Below are 12608 nucleotides of genomic sequence, written 5' to 3'. Positions count from 1 at the left end.
AAAACACAGAGACGGGCGAGATGTGTTCCGCAAGAGAAGCACTTCGTCTTCCTTCTTCGTCTTCCTTCTGACGAAAAATCGATAGCCTAGAAAAAATTTTCATCTTTCAAAGCACCTTAAATAATTTACTTTGATAGAATTCATTCGAACTATACTATCTGTTCAGTTTCCTAGGAGGTGCATATCTGTCGTGCCATGACAGAAAGTGCTCGTGTAGTATTTCGGGTGCTTATGTGGTATACCTAACTTGGAAACCTGTTAGCATGCCCAAGAGGCCTCATTACCTGTAAGAAATTAAGTGACCATATCAATACAACAACCCATCTGCTTTCTATTGAAGTGATGGTCAATGACCCATTCGTTTAAAAGTATGAGAAAGACATTTAAATGTGTATTAGGCAAAATAAATTACAATCTTAGGCATGATACTGTGAATGTTCCAGTCACGTCTTCTGAAAATATCCCTCTGCACGGGCATACTTAATTACCAGCCAAAAAAAATGTACAGACAGCCCAACTGGGTAACATTTCAGCAATAAATATAGAGACCATTTGGGATAAGTAGTACATTAATGCATCATATATGAACTTGTCATAAAAGGGAGCATACTGTTGCTGGCACGACCAGCAGTTGTGACAGTTTAATTGTTCACCATACCATGCAATAAAACATTGTATAAAGGTACTGATTTGTATTGACAAGCTGCCATTAGCCATAGTTAAACCGCATTAAGTATTGACTTAGATGGGTTGAACAAATATATTAAGCTGCTTAATGAACATACAAAGAATACACACTTGTTATTTTTGCCTCATATTGCTGCATCTACTTATTTGCAGCATACACCTGCAGCACCTTTGGAACTAATGACACAAAGGTCAAGGCCAGCCTGGCGACCATGCTTGCCAAGGAGTAGTGTAAATATTTAATCTGTTTGCATGAGAGCATAAGACATGAATTTAAGGAATTCATCTATTATATCCAGCAATAAGAACGGTTAATGCATTGCCGGTGCATTTGTTTTATTTTTTGCACTGCATGATTCAGCACCACGTAAATTCTTCGTGTTTATGCAACATATATGAAAATACAGCTGGTTCAGGAGCAATGCATAAGTGCAGATGAAAAGGAACAGGTGCACATGCATAAATACATTCAAAACGTTTTGCTACCGCATGTAAATAAAAATGTAGACTAACTTGTAGATAGCCGCTATGGAGTTATGCCCTTATACACTCTTTGTAGACTTGTCTATAGAATGTCTGTGTCTATAGTTTAATGAAAATTCATGTTTCTTGAGAAATGTCTGCAGAATGTCATAGAAAAAAATGTATCGGATTATAAAGTTTTGTTTTTGTAGACTGAAGTCTATAGAATGTCTATAGACTATGTATATACATTTGTCTATAGACATTCCATAGTCTACAAAAGTTGAGCTGTATATATAGTTCTACTTTTGTAGACAGAATTGTATAAAATCTCTACAGACAAATATCATCTATAGACATGCTATCGACTTCAGTCTGCAAAAGTAGAACGGTAAGCCTGTACACTTGTCCATAGACGTTCTGCAGACAACTGTCTACAAACATGAATTTTAATTAATCCATGGACACTCTATAGACTCACACTTTTTATAGACTAGTCTATATAAAGTGTATGGCCATAAGTCTATAGACAGTCTATAGACAATCAATAGACTCAGACGTTTATAGACTACTCTATAAGAAGTATGGTCATAAGTCTATAGACTGTCTATAGACAGTCTACAGACTGACTTTTTATAGACTAGTCTATATAAAGTGTATGGCCATAATTCTATACATTGTCTATAGACTAGTCTAAAGAAATGTCTATAGACAGTCTATAGACTTTATAGACAAATGTCTATAGACTGTCTATGGACTTTCTATAAAACGTTTTGTAATGGCGCCTATCTGCAACATGAAGCTACGTAAGAAATTTTATTGACATCGCGTCATTTTACGCGCGCTTGTTGATGGAATATTGATCAGGGACAATGCTCAAAGATAACAATATTATAGTGAAATAAACCAGGTTCATTAACTACGTGGCGCGAAGAGATGCAGGTGACCAATGCATCTAATGCATTCTGGGTAAACGTAAGGATACGTAGACGTACATATCTACGACATATATTTAAGAGAACAATTACCGAATATTCTAACTAACTGATTGAAAAAGTGAGAAATCCTGACCGATGTAAGCGTGTTTCTTTTGAACCAATTCGTGAACCAATCGACTTTCCGAGAAAATGAATGAAGGCAATTCGTGGGACTTTAATATGAACAACAGTGTTAGGGACAAGATATTGCCTGTGTACTCAGACTGGATCGCGAAGACTGGGAAGTCTTTACCAAAGTAACCTCCCTGGCTTCTCTGGCGATCGCCTTCAACGGGCCAGCATGCGAAATGAAGTAGAAACATATAGTATAATCAAATGGTATTTGCCATTCAGATCGTATTCGACTTCAGAATGGTTTACACGAGACGTTCATTTGAGGGATCGCCAGCCGTTTGCGCAGGCGCGAGTATGAGCCGGCGCGAGAGAGAAAATCTGGGTGCTTTTTCTCCTTGAATATATGACTCTGCCTAGGCACTACGGAGGACGTTTCTGAGCACGTGTTGTAGGCATTTGTCCCTAGGCGTTCCGGCATTGCGGAGCGAGTTTGTTTACGCTCGGACGCTGGCTGCCGGTGCGGTAAGATAGGTGAAGCGGCGAGCACTGACACCCCATTAGGCGACCGTTGTATCGGACAGACTGTCTCGCATTTGCAGCGCTCGTGCTAAGCCAGTCATGCCCGAACAAACTTTTCTCGCGCCTTACGGCGATGTACCTTGTAACCTTCAGAGGCAACCCAGGTGAAATTGGCAACTGGTTCCAGTTAAACCGGTTTATGGGACAATTCCCAGTTAGTCCCCATTGTAACTGGTCCCAGTTGGTCCCCATCGCAAAATAGAAGTGAGGCGTGCAGACAGGACACAGGAGTAGAGAAGTGGACAACACGAACGTCGACTATCAACTGAAGGGAGCGCAGAGGCGAAAAATGAGACACAAAACTCATCTGCGCATGCTCAGGAATGGTAACACCACGTGTCAATCGGGTACACGTGCTGGTCTACGTGAGAGATAACTGTTAAGGCACTTAATCTCTTCCTTATGTAAAGTAATCAAAGGCTGACTCACGCATGCACTTCCACCATTATAGATATGCCATGCCTCTACCATAAGACGCATATCTTCATTCTTATGCCTGTACAGTATCGCGCATTCATCTAACTCTGGCTTGCAGTTACAATCTCGGCAATGTAGCGCCTTCTAATCTTTCGCTACATTGCCGAGATTGTAACTGCAAGCCAGAGTTAGATGAATGCGCGATACTGTACAGGCATAAGAATGAAGATACGCGTCTTATGGTAGAGGCATGGCATATCTATAATGGTGGAAGTGCGTGCGTGAGTCAGCCTTCGATTACTTTACATAAGGAAGAGATTAAGTGCCTTAACATTTCTCTCACGTAGACCAGCACGTGTACCCGATTGACACGTGGTGTTACCATTCCTGAGCATGCGCAGATGAGTTTTGTGTCTTTAATTTTTAGCCTCAGTGCTCCTTTCAGTTGATAGTCGGCGTTCGTGTTGTCCACTTCTCTACTCTTGTGTCCTCTCTGCACGCCTCACTTCTATTTTGCATTATGAATCCTCACCAACTAGCTCAGCTTTCTGTCGTTCTAAGGTCCCCATCGCAACTGGTTCCAGTTGGTCCCCACCGGAATGGTCCTATTGCTCAAAAATAACGTACAGCGCAAAGGACAAGGACAGTGATAGACGACATACACAGCGCTGACTTCCAACAAGATTTTATTGCGTCACCACATCGTGTGTATATATAAAAGCAGAGGCATGCGCAGAAAATATACGACAGTCACAGGGGGTGTCCTAACAGCAAGTCATTGAACTAAGAACATGGTCACCAAAAAAATTAAGCATTACGATTACTATCTGTTTAGAAACGCGATTTCACCAGGGGTCAGCGCAATTGAGGGCGCACTAACGCACATACTGCCAAGTTTTCTGATGAAATCAGCTTCCACAATTTCCCTGGTGAGCTGTGAGCAGTGTCTCGCTAAAACTTGCGTATCTTCAAAGAATGGCACGCAGCCGCAGTCCCGGCAATGAATGCCCAAGTGGCCTTGTACAGTGTTGCGGACGTTGTTACAATGCCCTCTTAGTCGGTCGTTTAAGCACCTGCCCGTCTGTCCTACATATTTACTGCCGCAAGACAGGGGAATTTGGTAGAATACATTAGTTGTGCACGTCACAAACCGTTTTCTGTGCCCGACAGAACAACTCTGATGCGATTTAGGCGCGTTTACACGCTTACAGAGTTTTGCCAATTTTTCCGGGGCTGAGAAAACGACTGTGATCCCTGCACGCTGCCCTATTTTCTTCAGCCTATGGGATACATCATGCACATATGGCAGCACTGCAAACCTGCGTCTTTCAGCCCGCTGGTTCCCTGATTGAGCGGGATCATCACGTTTTGTGCACCTCAGAAGCTCTTCCGCTATGGCTGAAATTAAGGCCATTGGGTAACCAGCCCAAGAAAGACGATCAACCTGAGCAGCAAGACTATGTTGCATCTGGTGCGGGCACGATTTATTGAGGCTGTTAATGAGACATAGCTTTATAATACCTCGTTTAACGAGTTTTGAGTGTGCGGAGTTAAAGGGCAAGAGTGGCTTCTTACTTCTCGGTTCGAAGCACCAGCACACATGTTTGTTAGCAAGGCTCATCCTGAGATCTAGAAAGCGCAAGGTATCATCGATGGGGACCTCATGCGTAAGTTCTAGAGGCTCCAGCTCTTTCTTAAAGATATCCAAGACTTCAGAAACAGCAGGCTCAAAAGCGGGATTAGTGCAATCAATAAATATCAGGTAGTCGTCCACAAACCTGCACACCTTGACAACAGAGGACGCGGCTAGGTGACCATGAATATTGCTATCATGATGAGCTAGGTAAATATCACTTAGTACGGGCGCAAGACATGATCCTATACAAACGCCTTTCTTTTGTATGTAATTTTGTTCATTCCATGAGATGTAAGTTGATGTCAAGTAGAAGGCGAGCAATTCAAGAAAGCCGCTAACAGAAACACCTGTGGCATTCTGAAAGCCAACTGCTCCAAAGTCATCAATGCATTCTTCAACAACCAGAAGCAACTTGTCATGCGGAAGTGAATAGTAAAGATCTTTAACGTCGATCGAGAACATCTTGAGTCCCTTTTCATTCTCTTTTAAAAAACTAATAACTTCACCAGAATGTCTAATGAGAAAAGGATCGTGAATGGTTAGAAGGTTTAGTTTATCTTGCAAAAACAAGCCAACAGATTTCTGCCAAGTCGCTGCTTCAGTTACGATAACCCGCAGAGGGCAGTCATTCTTATGCGCCTTAGCTGAGAAGAAAATGTCTAGGCTTAGCTTTTTAGTTTTTTCTATCACTTTTGCTAGCTTGTCAAGGCTAAGGGATTTGCATAGTTTTTTTTGCTTTCAATTTCACGTTAGCAAGGGAAACACTGTCATCACGTTTAAAAACTGAATCAATGGCAACGGTAGCCTTCGCATTGAAGTCACCCAACGGCAGGACAGCGAAACCACCTTCTTTGTCAGAGGGTAAAAGTGATAACGAGTTCGCTTTCAGAAACGATGTAACATATCCGATCGGGAGAACCTTTGTGGAAGGATTGCAGCGCGTTAAAACATCAACGCCTTCCGCAACACACCTTTCAGATTCGGTGTCCGGGGCACGTCCAGCAACTTGCCTAACAAGGGTGAGAAGTTCATGTGGCGATTTTCGAGGTTCCACGGCAAACTTCGGCCCAAGGGCTAACACATGCTGCACCTTTTCTGGAAGCGTCACATCTCCAATACGGTGCACATGGTTCCTCGGCAGGGGTTTCTTCTTAGGAGTAATGGCACATCATGAGCTCATCATGATCGCAATATTCATGGTCACCTAGCCGCGTCCTCTGTTGTCAAGGTGTGCAGGTTTGTGGACGACTACCTGATATTTATTGATTGCACTAATCCCGCTTTTGAGCCTGCTGTTTCTGAAGTCTTGGATATCTTTAAGAAAGAGCTGGAGCCTCTAGAACTTACGCATGAGGTCCCCATCGATGATACCTTGCGCTTTCTAGATCTCAGGATGAGCCTTGCTAACAAACATGTGTGCTGGTGCTTCGAACCGAGAAGTAAGAAGCCACTCTTGCCCTTTAACTCCGCACACTCAAAACTCGCTAAACGAGGTATTATAAAGCTATGTCTCATTAACAGCCTCAATAAATCGTGCCCGCACCAGATGCAACATAGTCTTGCTGCTCAGGTTGATCGTCTTTCTTGGGCTGGTTATCCAATGGCCTTAATTTCAGCCATAGCGGAAGAGCTTCTGAGGCGCACAAAACGTGATGATCCCGCTCAATCAGGGAACCAGCGGGCTGAAAGACGCAGGTTTGCAGTGCTGCCATATGTGCATGATGTATCCCATAGGCTGAAGAAAATAGGGCAGCGTGCAGGGATCACAGTCGTTTTCTCAGCCCCGGAAAAATTGGCAAAGCTCTGTAAGCGTGTAAACGCGCCTAAATCGCATCAGAGTTGTTGTTCTGTCGGGCACAGAAAACGGTTTGTGACGTGCACAACTAATGTAGTCTACCAAATTCCCCTGTCTTGCGGCAGTAAATATGTAGGACAGACGGGCAGGTGCTTAAACGACCTACTAAGAGAGCATTGTAACAACGTCCGCAACACTGTACAAGGCCACTTGGGCATTCATTGCCGGGACTGCGGCTGCGTGCCATTCTTTGAAGATACGCAAGTTTTAGCGAGACACTGCTCACAGCTCACCAGGGAAATTGTGGAAGCAGATTTCATCAGAAAACTTGGCAGTATGTGCGTTAGTGCGCCCTTAATTGCGCTGACCCCTGGTGAAATCGCGTTTCTAAACAGATAGTAATCGTAATGCTTAATTTTTTTGGTGACCATGTTCTTAGTTCAATGACTTGCTGTTAGGACACCCCCTGTGATTGTCGTATATTTTCTGCGCATGCCTCTTCTTGTATATATACACACGATGTGACGACGCAATAAAATCTTGTTGGAAGTCAGCGCTGTGTATGTCGTCTATCACTGTCCTTGTCCTTTGCGCTGTACGTTATTTTTGATCATGAATTACCAACTAGCCCAAGCAACCACCCTAGGTCCTATTGCAACTGGTATCGATTGTGCAATAGGGATAGTGAGCCAAGGCCAGCCGGAACCGCAGGTAAACGTTTACATACAGATGGGATTGAAGCTGGTCATAGTTTGTATGCATCTTTCTGGTTGCCATCGCATATCGCAAAGAACCAGCCGGTTCAGTGAACATTATGCAGCCGAAGCAGTTAGTGTTGAGTCTTAACATTTATTGGAACACTTGCAGCTTGTGCTTAGCGGTTAATCATCCTGAATGCTCCCTTGAAGACGCGGCACACGCTTACACATTTCGTAACTCTTGCAGATCACCCTCCAAAAAAAGATATTTATATGCGCATTCAGTAAAAAAGCAATCACTACTACATACAAGTAATTCTACCAAATATTTTGCTTCTACATCGTGCCGATACTGGCGTATCAGTAGTTCTGATACACATAATACAGCGTGACCTGATGTAAAGCCAAAACTGACTTTGAGTAGAAGCTATTCGCGACATAAAGAGTATGCAATGACAAATAACTCTTATTCTTTAACAATAATTGCGGCTTTCAGTATGAGTAGATCATGATACAATTGACCAGTGAGATCATCATCATCATCAGCCTGGTTACGCCCACTGCAGGGCAAAGGCCTCTCCCATAGTTCTCCAACTACAACGGTCATGTACTAATTGTGGCCGTGTTCTCCCTGCAAACTTCCTAATCTCTTCCGCCCACCTAACTTTCTGCCGTCCCCTGCTACGCTTCCCTTCCCTTGGAATCCATTCCGTAACCCTTAATGACCATCGGTTATCATTCCTCATTACATGTCCTGCCCATACCATTTCTTTTTCTTGATTTCAACTAAGATTTCATTCTCTCGCGTTTGTTCCCTCACCCAATCTGCTCTTTGCTTTTCCCTTAACGTTACACCTATCATTCTTCTTTCCATAGCTCGTTTCGTCATCCTCGATTTAAGTAGAACCCTGGTGCGTTCGATGGGCTCCGTCGACAACGGCCGCTCGAGCACAAGTTGGATTCGACGGTCTTGGTTTCTAGCTGGAATCAACAGCACTCGACGAACGGACACCGAGGATATCAATTTTTCCAAGGTGGGCCCTCGTTTTCCCACGATATCGAGACTGAAGCGTTCTACGCGCTGCATGGCGAGCTAAGCCTAAGGCTCGACATAGCGACGAGAAGCCACTGGCGGCGGCGGCGGCGGCGGCGGCGGTGGAGGCGCAGCTCGAAGACTATGATGGAGACCGTAGAAGGTACGGAGATCGATCCGGAAGAATTGAACGTGCCGGGGCAATGGTACATTAGAAAGAAGAAAGGAAAAGCGGCCCCCCTAGTGAACAACGAGGCACTCCATATGGAACGGCAGCGAGCCGCCGAGAAGCTCGCAGGAAGGAAGATGGCGGCTAAGTCGGTTGAAAGGCAATTTGCCCGACTTCCGGACGGCGCCGAGAAAGTAGTCATGAGGCCGCACGGTGGTCTCGTACGTCTAATGAAATACGGAAGTGCGTATTTGGCAGACGTAATACTTAAGGCGGCTGGCGTCAGTCCGGACGCCGCCGGAGAGGACGTCATCTTGATGAATGTGAAGCAACATTCCATTCTCGTTGCCACCGTCAGCGCGGAAAGGAAGCGAAAATACGCGGACTTGAAGCTCCTCGTGTTCGAAGGGGAAAAAATTGAAATGACCACGTACGTCGCTATGCCGGAGGACTGCGGAAAAGGCGTCGTGCATGAAGTCCCTTTGTCCTTCTCCGACGCAGAGATCTTGAAAAGGCTGCAAATCTACGGGAATCCCCCGGTCTTGGGAGTACGACGACTCGGAAGAACGTCGAGGACAGTTCTAATACTGTTCGAAGACAAAGAGGTGCCGCGGTGGGTGAGACTTACGCCCGTGGCGCAACGCTGCGTAATCTACCGCAAGAAGTACGAAGTTTGTAACGCCTGCGGACGGCTCGGACACCGCGAGGACGTCTGCCCGGACCCCGCGAATGTGAAGTGTCGTGGCTGTGGCATGGAGCAACCACCACAAGACCATTTATGTGAGCCCAAGTGCCAACTGTGTGGGAAAGGACACCCGCTCGGTGACAGAAAATGTAGAGAACTCTACCGTGTTCCTTACGAGGTGAAGAAGAGGCAGTGGGAACGGAAGACCAACATGCTACAGCAGCGGCAACTTCAAAAGCAGCAGCAAGCCGAAGCGACTGCAGAGGTGAATCCCAGGGATCGTTCCAAGGTCAGGCGCGGAAACGAGGACTTTCGTGCCAGAACCGACTCCTTTCCGAGGCTGGAGGAGACCACCGGAGGGCACCAGCAGCGTGGCCGTTCGCGGTCCCGCACCAGGGGCCGCTCCGGATCCAGACAAAGGGGGAGATCGAGCTCCAGGGACCCGGCGAACCCATGGACTAAGAAGCGGAAGCAGAGCAGGGACCGAAACAATGTAAGCTTTGGCAGTGGGGTTTCCCAGGCAAAAGATAAAAAAGATGAGGAGATCGATAAATTACGGAAAGAGGTTGGGGAGCTTAAAGAGATCATTAATAAGCTCACTCAAGAGTTGCATAGACCAAAATCACAACCGTGTACGGGGTCCCCCTCTACCCACAACACGCAGCCAAAATTGGTATCGAAACCAACCCGCCCGGTTCCTATGGCCGCGACTCCCATGCAGCCTGCGGCACCGGAGGAGGAAAATATGATTATTGAATCGGCTAGACCACCCCCAATGAAACGCAAAGGGGAAGACGTTGATCCGTTGGTGGCACTAGAGAAAAGATTAGAAGCTAAAATCGAAGCTAAATTTGATTCTTTCATGGCCCAAATTATGGGAGCAATACAGCAGACTCAAAGCCAGATCCAAGCCCTTACGGGTGAAGTACAAAAGCAAAGGGCAGAATTAGTAACCATCGGAGAATGGCAACTAAAAGCAGAGGAACAACTCGACCACCTCCAACATGGCCAGAGGCGCACAAAATGAGTCTTTAATCTGGCAGTGTAACTGTCGCGGCTTCCAACGCAAGCGAGCGTTAGTGCAACAGTACTTGACGCTATTAGATGAGAAACCGCTAGCTATAGCCCTGCAGGAGACGGGCAAAGCAGCACAACTTTCGGGATACCAAGCTTTTTCAAGTGACAGGGGTGAGAAATCTCGCGTCACTACGTTCATTAAGAGGAATATTGCGGCAATCGTGCACGAAATCAGCTCGAGAGACATTGAGGCAGTGCTCCTAGAAATTATTACGGGACGAAAAGAGGAACCGAGCGTGTTCCTATTAAACTTGTACAGCACTCCACAGCAGAGAAAGGTGCGATTCAGGGCCCTCTTCCGCAAAGCTATTCAGGCAGCCGGGATAAATCCCTTACTAATAGTAGGTGACTTTAATGCAGCGCATCCGGAATGGGGTTACGCTAAACAAGATCCAAAAGGCAGGCAGCTATGGGAGGATGCGCACGAGCTAGGACTCACCCTACACACGGACCCTAGCTGTCCGACCAGGGTGGGTAACAGCGTGTGCGCAGACACCTCCCCTGACCTGACCTTCTCAAAAAATATGACAGATCTGAATTGGAAAAACTCGGAGCTCAATTTCGGAAGTGATCATTTCATTCTGGCCTCGATCCTTAAAAAAGGGGTGAAGACGCGTCGTGTGCGTCAACCGAGGATCACCGAATGGGGATTATTTAGGGAGAAACGAGAGAAAGCTGCCATAGGGAAAATCACAAACATAGAGAAATGGACGGAGGTCATCGCGCGTCACGTTGAAGAGGCAACCAAGACGATTGAAGGGGACGATGCCCCGGAAATAATGGATAGCAAACTGCTTCACATGTGGGAGGCAAAACGCGGTATGGAGCGCAGACTAAAGAAGCAAAAATGGAACCGTAATCTTAGAAGGCGGATTGCTAGACATAACAAAGAAATTGAAAATTACGCGATTAAATTATGCGAACAGAATTGGTGCAGCAGATGCGACGAGATGGAGAGGGGCATGAGCCTTTCCAAAACGTGGGGTCTGCTGAGACACCTATTAGATCCGACCAATTCGAAAACCCTATCGGGAATTAGATTATCAAAAGCCAGGCACGCGTATGAGGGTACAGACGCGGAATTTATGGACAAACTGATCACCATGTACATTGGCGATACGCTTAGCACCCCCCTCCCGGAATATGACGGAGCCCCCAATGAGGAGCTCGACGCACCCATCACGGAGGCGGAGGTCAGGGCAGTAATATTGGGACTAAAAACCAAATCAGCCCCGGGCCCTGACGGGATAACAAACAAAATTCTAAGAAATCTGGACGATGCCTCCATCAGCGCTCTGACGGAGTACATGCAAGAAATTTGGACTAAAGGCCACTTGCCACGCCAATGGAAGATGGCAAACGTGATCCTAATTCCAAAGCCGGGCAAACCCCCTAAACTAGAAAATCTAAGACCCATTTCCCTAACCTCATGCATGGGGAAATTGATGGAGCGCGTAATCCAGACCAGACTGACGCACTTTATGGAGCAGAACGATCTGTGGCCGCACGAGATCATCGGCTTCCGACCGGGCTTGTGTACGCAGGACGTGATGCTCCGACTAAAACATGACATCATTGACTCACGTTCTAGAGACGCCAAGGTAATCCTCGGCCTGGACTTGACAAAGGCTTTTGATAATGTTAAACACGAAGCGATACTCCGCGGTCTCCAAGAAATCGGGGTAGGCGCGCGAACATTCGACTATGTAAAGGACTTTCTGTCAGACAGAACTGCCTGCATGAAGTTCCAAGATATTGAATCTCCAACACTGAAATTAGGAAGCAGGGGCACGCCGCAAGGCTCAGTTCTTTCCCCGTTCCTCTTCAATGTGGCGATGAGGGGCCTCCCCGAAGCTCTGAGAAACATACAGGGACTAAATTTCAGTATTTATGCGGATGACATCACCCTCTGGACCAATCAGGGGAGCGATGCTAGCATCGAGGAGCGCCTGCAGGCGGCGGCGGATACTGTCGTGCACTATGCTGCCGGTAGGGGTCTGTCGTGCTCACCGCAAAAATCGGAGTTATTCGTCTACAACCCAAAGTCGCTCCGGTGCAAGCGTAGCTGGGAATTTGACATTAAAATAGAGGGGAAACCAGTCCCAAAGGTTAACCAAATCAGAATCCTAGGACTTTTCATACAGGAAAACGGATATAATGATGGGACAATCAAAAATCTAGAGGGCTTTGCCACGCAAGCACTTGGCATATTTAGAAGGGTCGCGCTGAAAGGACGAGGCCTGAAGGAAAGAAGCTTGCTTAAACTAACCCAAGCATACGTAATAAGCCGCGTGTGCTATGCCACGCCTTTCTTAAAC

The 12608-nt window shown here is 46.2% G+C and overlaps 1 long non-coding RNA gene across 1 annotated transcript in view; it reads left to right on the top strand.

Annotated features, from left to right (window-relative positions):
- Nucleotides 1-12608, top strand: part of LOC135907228 (uncharacterized) — a 28983-nt gene that overhangs the window by 7692 nt on the left and 8683 nt on the right. The window contains exon 2 of the long non-coding RNA XR_010565938.1: nt 841-918. This is a non-coding gene — a long non-coding RNA (uncharacterized lncRNA). The remainder of the gene's footprint in view (nt 1-840; nt 919-12608) is intronic.

The sequence above is a fragment of the Dermacentor albipictus genome, chromosome 1 (assembly GCF_038994185.2).
Source record: "Dermacentor albipictus isolate Rhodes 1998 colony chromosome 1, USDA_Dalb.pri_finalv2, whole genome shotgun sequence".
NCBI lineage: Eukaryota > Metazoa > Arthropoda > Arachnida > Ixodida > Ixodidae > Dermacentor > Dermacentor albipictus.
Note: the sequence above shows the minus strand (reverse complement) of the source record. Positions and strands in the feature narration are given on the sequence as shown.